The sequence below is a fragment of the Sus scrofa genome, chromosome 10 (genome assembly GCF_054392235.1).
Source record: "Sus scrofa isolate SSC_HxYL_T2T_F1_AM1 chromosome 10, Sscrofa_HxYL_maternal_Yorkshire_Landrace_v2.0, whole genome shotgun sequence".
NCBI classification, from domain to species: Eukaryota; Metazoa; Chordata; class Mammalia; order Artiodactyla; family Suidae; genus Sus; species Sus scrofa.
In genome coordinates, this window is record NC_139392.1 from 38,057,363 (window position 1) to 38,077,350 (window position 19,988).

General features: G+C 37.9%; 1 pseudogene; it reads right to left on the reverse strand.

Annotated features, from left to right (window-relative positions):
- Positions 1-14,844: 14,844 nt before the first annotated feature.
- On the reverse strand, positions 14,845-18,193 carry LOC100514976 (PDZ domain-containing protein 8 pseudogene; annotated as a pseudogene).
- Positions 18,194-19,988: the final 1,795 nt, after the last annotated feature.

Sequence of the window (19,988 nt, forward strand, 5' to 3'; positions counted from 1 at the left end):
TGGGTTTGCCCTCAACCTTCATTCACAATGCTACATTCCATCAGTACTCAGATAGCAGTCTTTCTTTTCAAATAAATGAAAAAAGAAAAATCTCTTCAATCTCTAGAAACTGTGCTTTTAATTTTAAATTTATGGCACACAAAGATCAGGTTCAGAGAGAAAAAATGTATGGACTAATTATACATTTCTGCATACTTATATGTAAAATGTGTTATCCTTGGAAAAAACAAACAAACAAACAAACAAACAAACAAACAAAAACACATGAACTGGTGCCCTGGTGTCCAAACAATTCACATTTTGATGGATTGATGTTGTGCCTTATGCCAGAACTCATCCTTTTTGATTAGCAATTACCCTGACATTTTATCACGATTCCTCAAAGAGACCATATATTTCATACCAATATACATATTTTATAATTCTGAATTTGAAGAAAAATGAAATCATCTTCAAATAGAAAACCTGAATTTAAAAAGAATATCTAATTGGATGGGGACATAGAAGTTTTTCAAACACTTGAGCAAGTCATACCTTGAGTACCTGTGTTTTAGAAACTCATAAAGTTTGGATAATTCCAAACCCAGAGAACTATAAGCAATTCTGCTGGTTCATGATCTCTCAGGGAAGCCCCTTTAAATCTCAGTCATAAGTCAAGGAGGAAACATTTTCTCCTGTATTCTCTTGAGACCATGTTGAAGACAGTGCTTGAGAATTGTGGGGAAACTTCTCTTCTTCATCTTCCAGAGTTGTTTTTCCTGATTCTCTTAGACATAGAAGAAAGACTTCACATTTTGGCCAGTAATTCAATAGACTTTTCTCCACAGAGAATGGGAGATTGCCACTACCATAATTTTCAAGCAACTAACATAGGGGAGATTTATAATTCAATGTTTTGTATTTTCAGAGAGGATATAAAATTATGTTGTAGTACTTAAAATTATTGGTGTTATGGTCTAGTGTATCAAGTTAAAGGTGAGATAGGGTCTATCACTTATCTGTGTACACTTGTCAGAGTTATATAAATGTTTGGCTGCAATGTTCCTCTTTTAATGGAGATATGTATTTTTAAGCTCAAATAATTTGAAAACAAATAAAATGATAGATGATAGATGTAGCTTCAAAATGACTGCATGTAACACATACTAAGTGCTCAATAAATTGTAGTGTTTTTAATGCCAACAAGTTTTGGAGCGTTAGGAGTATCTATTCAAGTCTAATAAGATTGTACTTTAGTTTTTCATATTCATGTTAAATCCAAATAACAGAAAATGTAACAAGTGAATATATTTGCCATAGCTAGTCAATAGGATTTTATTTATTCTTTCTTATATTCTCACTTATCCTTCCTCCTCAAAACCTGTCCCTCATCGTGGTGTTTCAAATAAGAAAGTGGAATTTTTTGATGCCATATATATATATGCAACATAGGAGCAATGTGATTCAAGTGCTGTGTGTAATTTACAGAGCTATTGATACAGAATATAGCACTGAATATTCCCACAATGAAAAACTCATGAATGCCCCAGGCAAGGACATGAAGGGTAAGTGAGTCTCACTCAAGTTACAGAACAGAGAGTTATCTCTTTATACATGCCTATGTGATTTTAAATAAGTGTATTTAATGTCATGAAGTGCATTAAACTTCTTCTTTGGAACTGCTCCAAATATTTAAGTGGCTGGAGCACTGAGCTTATTTAGTGCTATTTTTTGGGTCTTTGTTTCTCTCTTTAAACGAGCCACATTGCTAAGAAAACAGAAGGAAAGAAGAAGTGGGTATCTAGCAGACAGGTAAAAACAAAGATTATTTTCCCCAAGGTTTCAGAAATAGTAAAATTATAAAAGGTAAACATTTAGGGAAATCACTAAAAAATGTTGAGTGGAGAGGAGAAGACCTGAAATGTGAAGGGGACATGTTTCTCAGATTTTTAACGAAAGGAATATACTTAGCTAGACAGATGAAGACTAAATCTTTTATTGGTGACTTTAATAAAAATTCTGGGCCAAAAATTCAGTAGATTCAATGAATTTCACAAGGAGGGTAATTAGAATGGGGTTTTAATCTATTAATTTAGCATTGAAATATAATTAAAAACACTATTTATAATAACAAAACTATTCCTCATGTCATTTTGAATATTATATATAATGCAAATTTGAAACAGCAATTTCTATTACTTTTGAAATGATTGTTGCTAGAATATACATTTTTCCACAAGGAATGGAAGGAAAAATTGCACAGTAGGAATAGTGAGGAGGCAAAATTTCCATGATCACAGCCCTAAGAGATGTTCCCGAGCCCACAGTTCATGATTTGAGGGGCCCTGTTCAATCTTTGCTGCAGCTACAATATGTAAAGAATACGGCTCTCAAGACCATGGACTCTTCCAGGAGAAATGTGAACAGAACAAGCTGTCTTCTAGAGGAATCTATGAAGCTAAACTATCAAAATGAAAACAGAGGATCCCAGATGGCTGGTTCCGTGATACAGCTATTTATAGTTGGTTTATAGCAGCTAAATATTTTTAGTATAATATTCCATGTTATGTTAGTATTTCACTTCCACATGTGCAAATTAAGTACACTACATAAATAATAAAATTATCCTCAAACTCCATCTTCTTTTTCTAACTGTTTAGATAATTGAAAATGGTGTTGGTTTTAAACTTGATTTTTAGTATTAAATCTTCTTATAGTACCTATTCAAGATTCATATTGAAAATAAAAATGTTTTTAGCAGTTTCATACTTTTCCTTCTTGGTTTTAGAATTATATTAAAATGTCTATATAAATGGGCAGTTTAATTACAGCTTTTGGTTTGTTTTTCTCAATTAATATATTGTAAAAAACAAATATCTATGCCCTATATTATTAACAAATGTTTTATTCATGGTGTGTGCAATTAATTTGTAGTAGTAGTCTGACTTATATAAATATATTATTTAACTATTTTGATATTTTTGTTTTCACAGTTATAAATAACTTGACATAAGTTTCTGTTATAAAACTTATACCACAGTATTTCATTTTTTGAATAATTTTTAGGGTTTGGGTTACTAGCATATGGAATAAAAACCTGTTTATGTTTCTGGAAATATTTTCTAAAACATTTCCCAATAAGACAACATGAATGAAGTAGTTTCACTGAAATTTACAATTGATTTTTAAATGTAATTTTAATACATATTTATTCTTATGATAAATTTTTTCAGCTCACTTTATAGTTATAATCACTGTTTAAAAATAATGCTTATGACACTATTTCCCATCTTGCTTTTGAATCATACCTTACAGAATATATTCAAAATAACTGTCTTATTTGACTCTCACAGGTAAGCAACTTCAAACAATATTACTCTGTTTTTGGGATAGGGTGTTTAGTGGTTTAGGGAGATAGGGGTTTAGTGGTTTCTTCAAAGACAGATGCCTATTAAATTTAGAAACTGTAATTGCTACATTTTTGATAGCAGACACTGAAACTTGTATTATTTTTAATTAACTTTTCACTTCGAAGTGATTTTATTTTATTTATTTATTTATTTATTTATTTATTTATTTATTTATTTATTTATTTTGTCACTTCTTGGGCCACTCCCGCAGCATATGGAGGTTCCCAGGCCAGGGGTCGAATCGAAGCTGTAGCCACCTGCCTACACCAGAGGCACAGCAATGTGGGATCCGAGCCATGTCTGCAACCTACACCACAGCTCATGGCAACGGCAGGATTCTTAACCCACTGAGCAAGGGCAGGGATCAAACCCGCAACCTCATGGTTCCTAGTCGGATTCGTTAACCACTGAACCACAATGGGAATTCCACTTTGAATTAATTTTAGATTAATAGTAAAGATAGTATAGAGAGATCCTGCCAATTCCTCACTTATATTTTCCTAACAATCATCTAACATTAACAGGACTGTATATGTCAAAATTATGAAATGAACATTCATATATTACTCTTTATTAAACATCAAATATTATTCATATTTGACTAATTTTTCCATTATTGTCCCTTCTCTGTCATTCTAGGATTCAATCCAGGACAATATATTGCATTTTTTTTTAAATTTGTGTGACCTTAAATTTGTTAACATTTAGGGGACTTAAGATTTTATTATCTTACTATTAATAAGAGCCAAATATCTTCAAATTTTCAGAAAATTCAGATATATTTAAATTTACAATTGGCAGTAATCTCAAATTTTAAGCATGTTTTTTCCTCTCATGATCACAAAATAGCAAGTAAATAGCCATTTCAAAAGTTCTGAGACTGAGGAATATTAAGGTTGATATTAAGAAACATAGTATATTGATTCCAAAGTAATGTTAAAATATTGCTCTGACTGTCTAACCCAATCATTCATCTACCAAATGGAAAATACACTTTTTTTGGTCTTTTTTAATCTGTTCTAGGGCCACATCTGTGGCATATGGAGGTTCCCAGGCTAGGGGCCTAATCTGAGCTGTAGCCACCGGCTTACACTAGAGCCATGGCAATGTGGGATCCAAACTGTATTTGCAACATACACCACAGCTCATGGCAATGCCAGATCCTTAACCTACTGAGCAGGCCAGGGATCAAGTCTGCAACCTCATGGGTTCATATTTGGATTAGTTAACCACTGAGCCATGATGGGAATTCCCAAGAATACACTTTAAATAGTAACACTATTTAATGGTTAAAAGATCCATTCAAGAAGAGGATATTACAATTGTTGATACATTTGCCCTAATATAGGAGCACCCAGATACCTACAACAAATATTAACAGACATAAAAGGATAAATTGATGGTAATACAATCATAGTAGGAGATTTTAACACCCCACCCACATCCTCTAGACAGAAAATCAATAAAGCAACAGAGATCCTAAAGGACACAATAGTAAAGTTAGACTTAACATTTTGGGAGAGAGGACAAGATGGCGGAGGAGTAGGGGGACACGCTCGCCCTCTCCCACAAACACAACAAAAAAAGCACATCTACAGAATAAATGACTAGCACAGAACAGCAACACATCGCTGGCAGAAGAACCTAAACTCCAATAACGGCAAGAAGTTTGTGACATTACTGGGCAGAACGGGAGAAAAGAGGAGAGTGAGAGAAGGTGAATCCGAGCGGGATGGGCGCCCTGAAAGGGAACTGCGGAGGAGAAAGGGATCCCGCACCCTGGAAAGTCACCTACACGGGGGAAAGATCAAATGAACCGGAGCAATCTCCAGATGCAGAGAAGAGTGTAGCAGTAAGTTGGAGTATGGAAAAGCCAATCAAGAACTGAACGGACCATCTGAACTACGGGCACAGTCACCAAAAATTGAGATGCCTGGGTGGGGGCTGGGCACTGAATCCTCGGCTCCAGAGGTTAGTCCCCAAGAAAGGGCTGGGGGACGCCTGGGTTGGGGCTGGGCACAGAGACCTAGGCTCCAGAGGTTAGTCCCTGGGCTGGGGGGGCGGGGCGGAGTGGAAACTGCTTGGGAGGTCTAGGAACCATTTGAAGGGGCAGAGACTTCCTGGGAGACTAGAAAACAAAGCTGTTGCAGAGGAAGGGAGCAATACTCTAGGGGCGGGGAAGTGGAAAGCCACATCAGAGGGAACCTGGGAGAAGAGCCTGGTCTGTGCCCGTGCTAGGGAGGGGAGAGAAGAAGGGGTGGGTCCCCATAGAATACCCCCCACGCCACAGCAACCTTACAGGCCCACTAGCTAGCTGAAAGCTGTGTTTCCCAGTGCATCCCCTCCCCTCACCCCCACCACCCATACCACCCCCTATGCTCTCACCAGACCTGGGGCTGCCTGCCATCCAGGAGGGCTGGCCTCAACAATTGCCTGAAGCCTACCACCACAGGGGCTGTCCCTGCACAGGCCTGCTTGCCCTTTGGAGGGGCTACACTTCCGCAGAGTAGCACCCAACAATACCAGCCCCCGAGAAAAGGCCTGCAGCCCAGAAAAGCTAGAACAAGCCTAGCCAGGCAGTAAATAGATCTGCCTAATTCTTGGACGGTTTTTCTGGGTTGGGCTGCCCCAGGGAGGAGCCTCTTCAGTTTCCAATGGCCCTGCTACCCGCCCAAGCCCCCAGGGGGTGCCCTAGTGGATCAGCTGCATAGGACTGCCAGCTCCAGGCAGGACCTCAGAAAAGCTGCAACAAGCTTGGCCGAGTCAGGAAAGATCTCAGATGGTCTTTCTGAGTTGGGCTGCCCTGGGGAGGAGCCTCTAGGGTTTCCAACGGCCCTGCTACCCGTCCAAGCCCCCAGAGGGTGCCCCAGTTCCGCAGAATAGCTGCTCAGCACCACCAGCCCCCTAGAAGAGCCCCTGTGGCCCAGAAAAGCTGCAAGAAGCTCGGCCAGACTGTGAAAAGATCCCCCTACATTCTCAGGCCATCCTTCTGAGTTGGGCTGCCCTAGGGAAGAGCCTCTTAGATTCTCAGTGACCCAGATAGCTGCTCCAGCCCCCAGGGGGTGCTGCACTCCTGAGGAACAGCTGCCCAAAATCGCCAACTCCCTGCAAGAACCCCACAGGCTAAAAACACCAGAGCAAGATCTGCATGACCAAGTTAAATCTGCTACCATCGTGGTGTGGACCTCCCAATCCTGTCTGCCCTCAGGAAGTCCTCCTTTGCTTCAAAGAAACACTGTTAGCCCCATCAACACTCCAGAAAAGCCACACTGCCTCAAAAAAGATTGACCAACAACGCCAGCCCTCAGGAAATATTCCACTGCAGTGACAAGGCAAACACTGCCCGGTCACGGACAGTACAACTCCCTCAGGAGAAAGAAAACAACAAGCAAGATGAAGAAGCTGAGAAACCACCCCCAGTCAAACCAACAGGAGACGTCACCTAATACAGTCAACAATGAAACAGATCTCTGCAGTCTGACAGACCTGGAGTTCAAAAGAGAAATAGTGAAGACACTGAAGGAATTAAGAGAAGATATGAACAGTAATGCAGATACCCTCAGAAAGGAGCTAGAAAATATAAGGAGGAGCCAAGAGAAACTAGAACATTCATTTGCAGAGATGCAAACTGAACTAGGGGCAGTAAAAACCAGAAGGAATAATGCAGAAGAACGAATCAGTGATATGGAAGATAGAAAAATGGAAATCACTCAATCCGGTCAACAGACAGAAAACCGAATCAAAAAACTGGAAAGCAATATAAGAGACCTATGGGATAACATAAAAAGGGCCAATCTATGCATAATAGGAATTCCAGAAGGAGTAGAAAAAGATAAGGGAATGGAAAATATATTTGAAGCAATTATCGCTGGAAACTTCCCAAATCTAAAGGATACTGAGTTCAAGATACAAGAAGCACAGAGGGCACCAAACAATCTGAACCCAAACATACCCACACCAACACACATCATAATAAAAATGGCAAAAGTTAGTGATAAAGAGAGGATCCTAAAGGCAGCAAGAGAAAAACAGAATGTTACCTACAAGGGAACCCCCATAAGAATATCAGCTGATTTCTCTACAGAAACACTACAGGCCAGTAGGGAATGGCAAGAGATACATAAAGTGCTAAAAGGAAAAAATATGCAACCTAGAATACTCTATCCAGCAAGAATATCATTTAAAATAGAAGGGGAAATAAAAATTTTTTCCAACAAACAAAAACTTAAAGAATACAGCAACACAAAACCCAGGTTAAAGGAAATATTGAAAGGGCTTCTCTAAACCAAAAAGAAAGGAAGGAAAGGGAAGAAAAAAGAAAAGAAAAAGAAAAAAAAAGAAGAGAAAGAACTAGGACTGAGGAAACCGCAATCAGAGAGCAGTCACTCAAATAAGCCAGCATACAGATTTAAACATGAACATGCTTCAAACAAATTAAAATTAAAAAGAAAAAAATAAAAAAGAGTCATCAAAACCATAAAATGTGGGCAAGTGATGTTAGGAGGTAAATAACCCTTTTTGTTTGTATGTATGTTTCTCTTCTTAATTTTAATATAGTAATGAAGTGTTTGCTCTTACAGGACCATCAGGCTAAAACACACAATTATGGGAAGGGGTTAGCATATTTAAAAAACAGGGCAACCACAAGCCAAAACCAAATATTGCATTCGCAAAAAATGAAAAAAAAAAATACACTCAAGCAGATAATAACAGGAGACCATCCAACCAAAAAAAAAAAAAAAAAAAAAAAAAGAAAGGAAGAATGGAGAACCATAGAATCAACTGGAACATGAGGTTCAAATGGCAATAAATAATCATCCATAAATTATCACCTTAAATGTCAATGGACTGAACGCCCCAATCAAAAGACACAGAGTGGCTGAGTGGATAAAAAGGCAAAAACCTTCAATATGCTGCCTACAAGAAACTCTCCTTAGGACAGTGGATACATATAGATTGAAAGTGAAAGGGTGGGGAAAAATATTTCACGCCAAGAGACATGACAGAAAATCAGGAGTCTCAACACTCATATCAGACAAAATAGACTTTAAAACAAAAGACATAAAGAAAGACAAAGAAGGACACTACTTAATGATTAAGGGATCCATCCAAGGAGAGGATGTTATTATCGTCAACATATTTGCCCCAATTACAGGAGCACCCAGATACATACAACAAATATTAACAGACATAAAGGGAGATATTGATGAGAATACAATCATAGTAGGAGACCTAAATACCCCCCCTCACATCAATGGACAGATCCTCTAGACAGAAAACCAATAAAGCAACAGAGATCCTAAAGGAAACAATAGTAAAGTTAGACTTAATTGATATCTTTAGGACACTACATCCAAAAAAATCAGAATACACATTCTTCTCAAATGCTCATGGAACATTCTCAAGAATCGACCACATATTGGGACACAAAGCTAACCTCAATAAATTTAGGAGCATAGAAATTATCTCAAGTATCTTCTCTGACCACAATGCCAAGAAATTAGAAACCAACCATGGGAAAAGGAAAGAGAAAAAACCTACTACATGGAGACTCAACAACATGCTACTAAGAAACCAATGGGTCAATGAGGAAATCAAGAAGGAAATTAAAAAATACCTGGAGGCAAATGATAATGAAGACACAACCTCTCAAAATCTATGGGATGCTGCGAAAGCAGTGCTCAGAGGGAAATTTATAGCAAGCCAGGCCTTTCTCAAAAAAGAAGAAAGATCCCAAATTGACAACTTAACCCTCCACCTAAACAAATTAGAAAAAGAAGAACAAAAAAGTCCTAAAAGTCCTAAAGTCAGCAGAAGGAAGGAAATTATAAAGATCAAAGAAGAAATCAATAAAATAGAGACTCAAAAACCAATAGAGAAAATTAATAAAACCAAGAGCTGGTTCTTTGAAAAGGTCAACAAAATTGACAAACCCCTGGCCATACTCACTAAAAAGAGGAGAGAAAGAACCCAAATAACCAAAATTATAAATGAAAAGGGAGAAATCACAACGTATACTGCAGAAATACAAAAAAACATAAGAGAATACTATGAACAACTATATGGCAACAAGTTTGACAATCTGGAAGAAAAGGACAATTTTCTAGAATCTTACAGCCTGCCAAAACTGAATCAAGTAGAAATAGACCAAGTGAACAGACCAATCACTAGAAATGAAATTGAAGAGGTCATAAAATCACTCCCAACAAATAAAAGCCCAGGACCAGATGGCTTCACAGGTGAATTCTATCAAACATATAAAGAGGAATTGGTGCCCATCCTCCTTAAACTCTTTCAAAAGGTTGAAGAAGAAGGAATACTCCCAAAGACATTCTATGATGCCACCATCACCCTCATTCCAAAACCAGACAGAGATACCACCAAAAAAGAAAACTATCGCCCAATATCATTGATGAATATAGATGCAAAAATTCTCAACAAAATCTTAGAGAACCAAATCCAACAACATATCAAAAAAATTATACACAATGACTAGGTTGGGTTCATCCCAGGTTCACAAAGATGGTTCAACATACGCAAATCAGCATAATACACCACATTAACAAAAAAAAAAAGTCAAAAACCATATGATCACCTCAATAGATGCAGAAGAAGCATTTGACAAAGTCCAACATCCATTCATGATCAAGACCCTCGCCAAAGTGGGTATAGAGGGAACATTCCTGAACATAATTAAAGACAATTATGATAAACCCACAGCAAATATAATCCTCAATGGGGAAAAACTGAAAGCCTTCTCACTCAAATCTGGAACAAGACAGGGATGCCCACTCTCACCACTGCTCTTCAACATAGTTTTGGAAGTCCTAGCCACAGCAATTAGACAAACAAAAGAAATCAAAGGCATCCATATAGGAAGAGAAGAGATCAAACTGTCACTGTATGCAGATGACATGATACTATACCTAGAAAACCCTAAGGACTCAACCCCAAAACTCCTTGAACTGATTAATACATTCAGCAAAGTAGCAGGATATAAGATTAACATTCAGAAGTCAGTTGCATTTCTGTATACCAGCAATGAAATATTAGAAATGGAATACAAAAATACGATACCTTTTAAAATTGCACCTCACAAAATCAAATACCTCGGAATACACCTGACCAAAGAGGTAAAGGACCTATATGCCAAGACCTATAAAACTTTAATCAAAGAAATCAAAGATGTAAAGACATGGAAAGATATTCCATGTTCCTGGATTGGAAAAATCAATATTGTAAAAATGGCCATACTACCCAAAGCAATCTACAGAGTCAATGCAATCCCTATCAAATGACCCATGACATTTTTCACAGAACTAGAACAAACAATCCAAACATTTATATGGAACCACAAAAGACCCAGAATCGCCAAAGCAATCCTGAGAAACAAAAACCAAGCAGGAGGCATAACTCTCCCAGACTTCAAGAAATACTACAAAGCTACCGTCATCAAAACAGTGTGGTACTGGTATCAAAACAGACAGACAGACCAATGGAACAGAATAGAGAACCCAGAAATAAACCCAGACACCTATGGTAAATTACGCTTTTACGTAGGAGCCAAGAGCATAATATGGGAACAAGAAAGTCTATTCAGCAAGCATTGTTGGGAATCCTGGACAGCTGCATGCAAAGCAATGAAACTAGAACACACCCTCACACTATGCACAAAAATAAACTCCAAATGGCTGAAAGACTTAAATAATATATGACAGGACACCATCAAACTCCTAGAAGAAAACATAGGCAAAACACTCTCTGACATCAACATCATGAATATTTTCTCAGGTCAGTCTCCCAAAGCAATAGAAACGAGAGCAAAAATAACCCATGGGACCTCATCAAACTGAAAAGCTTTTGCACAGCAAAGGAAACCCAAAAGAAAACAAAAAGACAACTTACAGAATGGGAGAAAATAGTTTCAAATGATGCAACTGACAAGGGCTTAATCTCTAGAATATATAAACAACTTATACAACCCAACAGCAAAAAAAAAACAATCAATCAATGGAAAAATGGGCAAAAGACCTGAATAGAGATTTCGCCAAAGAAGATTTACAGATGGCCAACAAACACATGAAAAAATGCTCAACATCGCTGACTATAACAGAAATGCAAATCAAAACTACCATGAGATATCACCTCACACCAGTCAGAATGGCCATCATTAATAAAACCACAAAGAACAAGTGCTGGAGGGGCTGTGGAGAAAAGGGAACCCTCCTGCACTGTTGGTGGGAATGGAAACTGGTACAGCCACTATGGAGAACAGTTTGGAGATACCTTAGAAACGTATACATAGAACTTCCATATGATCCCACAATCCCACTCTTGGGCATCTATCCGGACAAAACTCTCCTTAAAAGAGACACATGCACCCGCATGTTCATTGCAGCAGTATTCACAATAGCCGAGACATGGAAACAACCCAAATGTCCATCGACAGATGATTGGATTCGGAAGAAGTGGTATATATACACAATGGAATACTACTCAGCCATAAAAAAATGACATAATGCCATTTGTAGCAACATGGATGGAGCTAGAGAATCTCATACGGAGTGAAATGAGCCAGAAAGACAAAGACAAATACCATATGATATCACTTATAACTGGAATCTAATATCCAGCACAAATGAACATCTCCTCAGAAAAGAAAATCATGGACTTGGAGAAGAGACTTGTGGCTGCCAGATGGGAGGGGGAGGCAAATTTAATACTCAATAGGGAAAAGCTGAAAGCCTCCCCACTAAAATCTTGAACAAGACAAGGAGGCCCACTCTTCCCACTGTTATTCAAAATAGAATTGTAATTCTTTGCAATAGCAATTAGACATACAAAGGATATAAAAGGCATCCCAATAGGAAGAGAAGAGGTACAACAGTCACTATATGCAGATTACATAATACTATATACATAAAATCCTAAGGACTCAACACAAAAACTCCTTGAGCTGATCAACAAATTTAGCAAAGTAGCAGGATATGAGATTAACATTAATAAATGTGTGGCTTTTCTATATACTAACAGTGAAATATTAGAAAAAGAATAAAAAATACAATACCTTTTGAAACTGAAAAACAAAAAATCAAATATCTGGAAATAATCCTGACCAAACTGAGGGGAATGGAAACTGCTAAAACCACTATGGAGAACTATAAAACATTAACCATGGAAATTAATGAAGATGCAAAGAAATGTAAATATATCCCATGATCCTGGGTTGAATATAATAATCTTGTAAAAATGGCCAACCTGCCTGAAGCAATGTACAGTTTCAATGCAATATTTATCAAATTACTCATGACGTTTTTCAAAGATCTAGAACAAACAATCCAAAAATTTATATGGAACCACTAAAGACAAAGAATTGCCAAAGCAATTCTGAAGTACAAACAGCAAACAGGAGGCATAACCCTCCCAGACTTCAGGCAATATTACAAAGCCACAGTCATCAAGGTAGTGTGGTACTGGTACCAAAACAGACAGACCAATGGAACAGAATAGAGAACATAGAAATAAACCCAGACACCTATGATCAATTAATCTTTGACAAAGGAGGCAAGAACATAAAATGAGAAAAAGACAGTCTTTTTTCAACACGTATTTCTGGGAAACCTGGACGGCAGCATGCAAATCAATGAAACTAGAACACACACTCATGCCATGCACAAAAATAAACTCCAAATGGCTGAAAGACCTAAATATAAGACAAGACACCATCACACTCCTGGAAGAGAACATAGGCAAAACATTCTCTGACATCAACCTTACTAATGTATTCTCAGGTCAGTCTCCCAAAACAACAGAAATAAGAGCACAAATAAACCAATGGGACCTAATCAAACTAACAAGCTTTTTCACAGCAAAGGAAACCAAAATGAAAACAAGAAGACACCTTACAGAATGGGTGAAATGTGTTTCAAATATTTCCACTCACAAGGGCTTAATCTCTAAAATATACAAACAACATACACCTCAACCACAAAAAAGCCAACAACACCATGGCAAAATGGCCAAAAGACCCGACTAGACATTTCTCCAAACAGGATATACTGATGGCCAACAAGCACATGCAAAAATGCTCAACATCCCTGATTATTAGAGAAATGCAAATCAGAACTACCATGAGATACCACCTCCCACCAGTCAAAATGGCCATCATTAATAAGGCCACAAATAACAAATGCTGGAGAGCGTGTGCAGAAAAGGGAACCCTCCTGTACTGTTGGTGGGAATGTAAGCTGGTACAACCACTATGGAGAACAATATGGAAGTACCTTAGAAAACTATCCTTAGAACTACTAAGTGACCCAGCAATCCCAGTCTTGGTCATATATCCAGACATAAGTTTCCTTGAAAAAAACACATACACCCACATGTCCATTGCAACAATATTCGCAATAGCTATGACATGCAAACAACCCAAATGTCACTCGACAGTTGCTTCGATTAGGAAAAGTGGTATATCTACACAATGGAATACTAATCAGCCATAAGAAATAATACCCTTTGCATCAACATGGATTTAACTAGAGACTCTCATACTGAGTGAAGCAAGTCAGAATGTGAAAGACAAAAACCATATGATATCACTTATATCTGGAATCTACTATATGGCACAAATGAACATTTCCACCAAAAAGAAAATCATCGACTTGGAGAATAGACTTTTCATTGAGGGGGGCCAGTGACATTGGGATTGATTGGGAACTTGGGTCTAATAAGTTCATACTATTGCCTTTGGAATGGATAAACAACAAGATCCTTCTGTGTAGCACTGGAAACTATCTAGTCATTTATGATGGAGCATGATAATATGAGAAAAACAATCTATGCATGTGTGCATAACTGGGTCCCATGCTCTGCAGGAGAAAATTGACAGAACTTTATAAACCATCTATATTGAGAAAAGTAGAAATCATTATAGCAAAAAAAAAAAAACCCATATCCTCAATGATTGCTGTTGTCAGTTTGAGCATGTGTCAAATTTACTTTTATAATTTTATCAAAATTAAAATATTAAGAATCTAGACAGTATACCATTTAACAATAATCCAAAAAATAGGAATAATAAGAAAATAGAGACATCTCACATAAGTACCAAGAGTTATCTTACATAATTAGACAAAGTTAAATATAAATTAGTAAAAGTAAATTCCCAGTAAAAACCCTGAAGGCATAGCTACAAATCCAATCTGAAAAAATAATTTAGGGAGGCAGTTATGTTTTTGCTGGAAAACAACTTTTTCTACTCTAGTTCTTGCACACAAAAAAATCTATGGCGAGGCAGGCCAAAGTTTATCATAAGAGGGTTTAAATGTGTTATACCTGTGGTACTTTAAATTCAACTTTTCCTCAATCACTTGAAAAGTTAAACAAACTTAAAGAGAGTCAGTTGGCCAAATAAGTCATCTGATATGCTACTGAATGCTGAGAGTCTATTAGTCTATTAAAGGCCTTCTTCTGTATCATCTGTGTACTTGAGTATTTTTTTGGAGTGCAGACAGAAATTCCAAAGCATCAATATTCTTCAATGCCTGCTCTGTAGTGGATCATAAGAAGTGTTAGAGCTTGTAGTCTTTCACCTTATTTAGTTAAACCATCAGAAATAATTGACTTTGTCCTTCAAATCAGTTGTCTCTTTTTCTTCTCTAACAAGGAAATTATTATATTCAAATTCCTGATCAATTTCATTCCCCAGATTTCTAGCATGAACTCTAGGTTCTGGAACCTTTCCTTTGTAGTCAAGGCCCTGTACAGATCATGAAAATATTTCTTTAATTGGAATGAAAACATTGTCATCCAGGCTACCTTCCTTTCTAACCAACTTTATTCCTGTGTTATTGCCATGTTTAGAGGGACAGTTTGGACCACATCCCTCTGTGCCACTGCCTTTGTTGCCTTAGGTGTTGGGTGTGTGTTTTGATGAATGTTCAACTAGATCAGTTGCTGGCTCAGAAAGGTGAGTTTTAGAGACTTTATGCAGATTTAACAAATGAGAGCTCATATTGATAATATGTCTTATCAAACCTATTGTTCTGTTGACTTACTTGCCAGCTTCAGCATCAACATGAGGGGGCAAGCCTAAGAGGGTTTCTTGTCCTTCATGCCTAAGGTTTTTCAGGGCCCTGTCTATCTGCTGATAAGTTGCTCCATGAAGACGAGTCACAGCTAGACACTTTTTCTGAGATTTTCAATGGCAAACATAAGCACATAACATACACTGGGAAACAGTTTTAGCCCCAATTTTTTTCTTAAAATAATCACACCAAGTTGGGTTCTGGAACTGAGTATCTTGTAAACTATGTTTATTTTCTGTTAAATCATCTGTCCAACAAAATGCTCCTCTTTAGTAAGGACCGAAAGCTCTTCTATCAAATGAAGTTCTTTTCTTTCTCTAAGTTAGTAACTACATGGTGCTCTGGCTCTCCATCTTTCAAAAATTTGAAGTGAACAGTAGTAACACTGAAGCAAAATTTGTCATTGAACCACTTGTGCATACTCAGATTGTGGAGTGTGGTTCTTGTGACCAAGACATTAGGTGATGGGGCTTCCAGTCTGAATTTGGAATATCATTTCATGTTCCATGTGGCTAAGCATCTGAAAACTACCTCTTCAAGTTTTAGGCTAATATGCCTAAACAGATGAGACCCCCTAATCTGAAAGGATCCCTGCACAACAGTGTGAGGTTTAAGTATTTGTGGAAGGCTTCTATGCAAAGAAACAGCTTGCTCTAATTCTTGTCCTTTTTCCAAGCTTATTTTGATGAGGAATTTCTGGTGATTCCTACTTTTGAGGGTCATCTGAACTGTCTTTAGAAGGGCATGAACTTTCTTAAGTCAAATCTTTCACCACTTCCTGCTTTGGTTAAAAATGTTTAGCTACAGCTTCTTCTTCAATATGATACAGATTTTTTCCTTGCTTTTCAGCAGGTTTATCTGCAGTAGCACCTTCTCTGGTTTTTCAACAGGAATATCTGATTCTTCCTGATTTATGGCTTCAGAATAAGGCAAAGGAATTTTTACTTGCAGTCATGGTGGCACAGGTGGTTTGAAATTGGATCCTTGGGAGGATTTTGGCATTTGTGCTGGGTCTGTTATCTCAGAAGATTTCAGGGCTAAGGATTTATGTCCTTCTTTGGATGGACGTTTTGCTGGTGGTGAGTGACCTCATACAGCTAATTTTTGGTTTAAAACTGGTGAAATAGTTCCAAGACGTTTAATAAAAAGTGTTGTCAGAATATGTTTGGGATGGTGACTTCATGACTATGCCTCATCTTTGACCTCAGTTTGTGCTCTGACATCACACTCAAGCCTTCAATTTCAGAATCCAGGTTTCTATTTTCAGCATCTATTGCCAACCCAGTTGTTTCTTCTTCATAGTTTGCCTGACATGAGCTTCACAGTGTTTTCTTCCAACTGTCCAAAATTATCTTGCTGCAGCATACTCTGATTGCTCTGGCCAACAGGACTTTTGTAATACACCAGGAATTGGTTGCCAGCCTGCTTGATAAACTTCAATACTTGCAGTGTATATGTGATTTTCATACTTTCAATAGAAATCAGTCAGTCTCCTCTCTGAAGATCTGCAATTTCAGCAGGTGAGTTTGGGGCCTCCATGTAAATTATGAGGTACCCAGCATACCTGTCAGTTGACTGGACCAGAGGAAGTGTAAGTCCAAAACTTTGGAAATTTCCCTTTATTAATTCAACCATCTTAATAGAACTCCTTTGTTTTTCTTCCCAAACCCCACTGCTCAGCTCAGGTGTGCAATGAATATTTGCCTCTCTATCATAGGATCCAAAAATATGTAATCTGCTATATTCTAACACTGTAATTTTAAGGCAGCCCTAAGTAAGTGTCCCTTGTTGTATATGGTTATGCCTTCTTCATTTTCTTAAAATCCTTGCAAGGCTTGGAATGGGAAAAATGGCTTAAAATTAATCTTGTAGCTTGGGAGGGTGTACTTGCACTTGATGATTTTCTTGTGCTGGTAGATGATGATGGAGGTGAGCTGGGGAATGGGCCACCTTTCAAACTGGGAGCACACCTCAAATTTGATCAGTGGGTCCTCCACAAAAGAGAAGAACCAGTGGGTGATGGACATTCTGGTGAGGAAAAAACACAGCCTCCTCATCACCCCAGACAGCTTGAGGAAGAGGTAGGTGGACTTGCCAAAGACCAGGTCTACATTGATGGCCAAGTGGAAGCCCACATTGTACTCCACCTCTGACTGCAAGGCCAGCTCCTCAGGGGATGTGTCAGCCAGTTCTCCCCCTCAGGGCCATCAGGCTCCCAGGTGGCTTCTCCACCACTGGCTGGAGAAGACAGATGGTCTTGTTGAAGGGCATAGTCTTGCCCAGGAACACATTCCTCAGGCTCAGCCCCTCCGGCAGTCAACCATGTGCTTGGTCTGCAGCAGCTCCTCAAACTCCACCTGGATTTTCTTGGTGACCCAGCAGTTGTCCAGCACTGTGTCCCACAGCTCTGGGAACAGGAACAGGATGGTGACATTGAGGAAGAAGCAGTTCTCTGATGTCTGTGGTGCAAGGGTCTCAGGGCTCAGGGTCACACCATGATCACAGGCAGCTGGAGGTTCTCCTAAGTACCCCTGCCACCATAAACATACTCCCACATACATCCCAGCACCTGCTTGATGTAGCATAAGCCCTCAGCCACACTGGTAGCCTCCTCAGGCAGTGGCTTGGGTTGTTTGTGGTAAAGAAGCAGGAACTAGGTGAGGAGCTTGAGGAAGGAGACAAGCACACTAATACCAGGATTATGAGCAGCAGCCCCATCCCACCACCACTTCTGCCTGGGGCTCCAGGGCCCTTGCCCTGCACCCACTGCACCTCTTTATTCTTGCTTCCCTCCCCACTGCCACCATCTTGAGGACATGGGAAGAGGGATTGGGAGAGCAGCTCTGTCAGCCTCATCTGGTGGCTCCAGCCCACTTGAAGCTGTGCCCAAGCCTGTGGCAGCCCATTCTTCCTCAGACACTTCCAAAGGGGGCCGGCAAGATGGAGGTGATGGGGGCGGGAGGGGGAAAAATAGCACCCTCCTCTGACCAATGCAGTACATTAAGGACAATTGCCTTTTAGAAGATTTCAAATCATATACTTTGTGATCATAAGCTATAAGGATACTGTACTCTCCATTGTCAAGTTTTCATACTAATATTGGGAATTCCTCTTATCTGACAAATGAGTAAGTTGATTTGTTTATATTTAATAAACATTTTAATTCTAAAATAGTATTTCCTTTAGGAACCCCCAGATAAGAAAAGTAGAGAGCCTAAGTGTTTTTTGGCTATTAGATTACTATATACTATAGTGCTTTGATTTTCTTCACTCTAGGCTCTGTTTTTTTTATTATTTTGTTTTCTTTACAATGAAACTACCTGAAAGAGAACTGGACACTGGGAGTCTAGAGGCCACAATAATTTATTCATGGTTTTTAAAAGATATTTTAAAAGGTTGCATATTTAAACAACACCATGTCTGCTATGTGCCAAAAGGAATATTTTACATAAGTAGAAGACTGAGTAAAAGTCCTTGTCAGCCTTGATCATGGGAAAGAAGAAATTAGGGTTAAAAACATTCTCATTTCTATTCTGTGCCAGAGATTCTGGGGACTTGCTTTTAACCACTTTCTGTGATTTTCTCATGTACTATTTACTTCATAAATGTTTTGTTATCAGTGGGTTGGATTTTTCTATTTCTGCAAAAAACATTTTTGGTATTTTGATAGGGATTACACTGAATTCATAGATCATTTTAGGGACTATTGATATTAAGAAATATAAACAATAGTAAATATTCCATCTGATGAATGTGTTTCTATTTGTGTCTCATAATGTTTAAGGAAAGTTTTGCAGTTTTTAGTAATCAAGTCTTCTGCTACCTTGCTTAAGTTTATTCTTTAGTACTTTATTCTTTTTAATGCTTGTTGTAAATGGAATTATTTTTTTTAATTTCTCTTTATGGTCTTCACATAAATTCAACATTATTTCACAAAAAAATACTCTCAATAAATTGGGTACAAAAGGAATGTAATTGCATATAATAAAGTCTATATATGACAGACCCACAGGACCTATATTCAGCATTGACAGGTTGAAATATTACCCATTAAAATCTGGAGCTAGACAAAAATGGATATTCCCTTCAAATATTTGCAACAAAGAACTGTATTAAAAATTGCCTTAAAAATTTTAGTGTTTATATGCCAGATAATCTCTGAGGTTATATAATTTTATTTAATTTTACACTCTATAACAGTGATTCCAACAGTAGCCAATTCCTATTCTTTTGATCTCATCTTAAACATTACATTTAGAAAAGGCATTATATTTAGAAAAGACTAATTCTGATTACATTATCCACAGAGAAATTTTCCCTCATATGTCTGTTATTGTACTATATTTGTTGTCTTCTGTGCACTAAATAAGACTACAACTACTTTATTAAACTGTATTACTCCTAATTATCTGACTCTATAATCAGAATATAGATTGACTACTGAAGGAATTTTCATATGATTTTTCCTTGTTTTTTAATTTATTTTTAATAATGATTTTCATTTTTTTCCCTT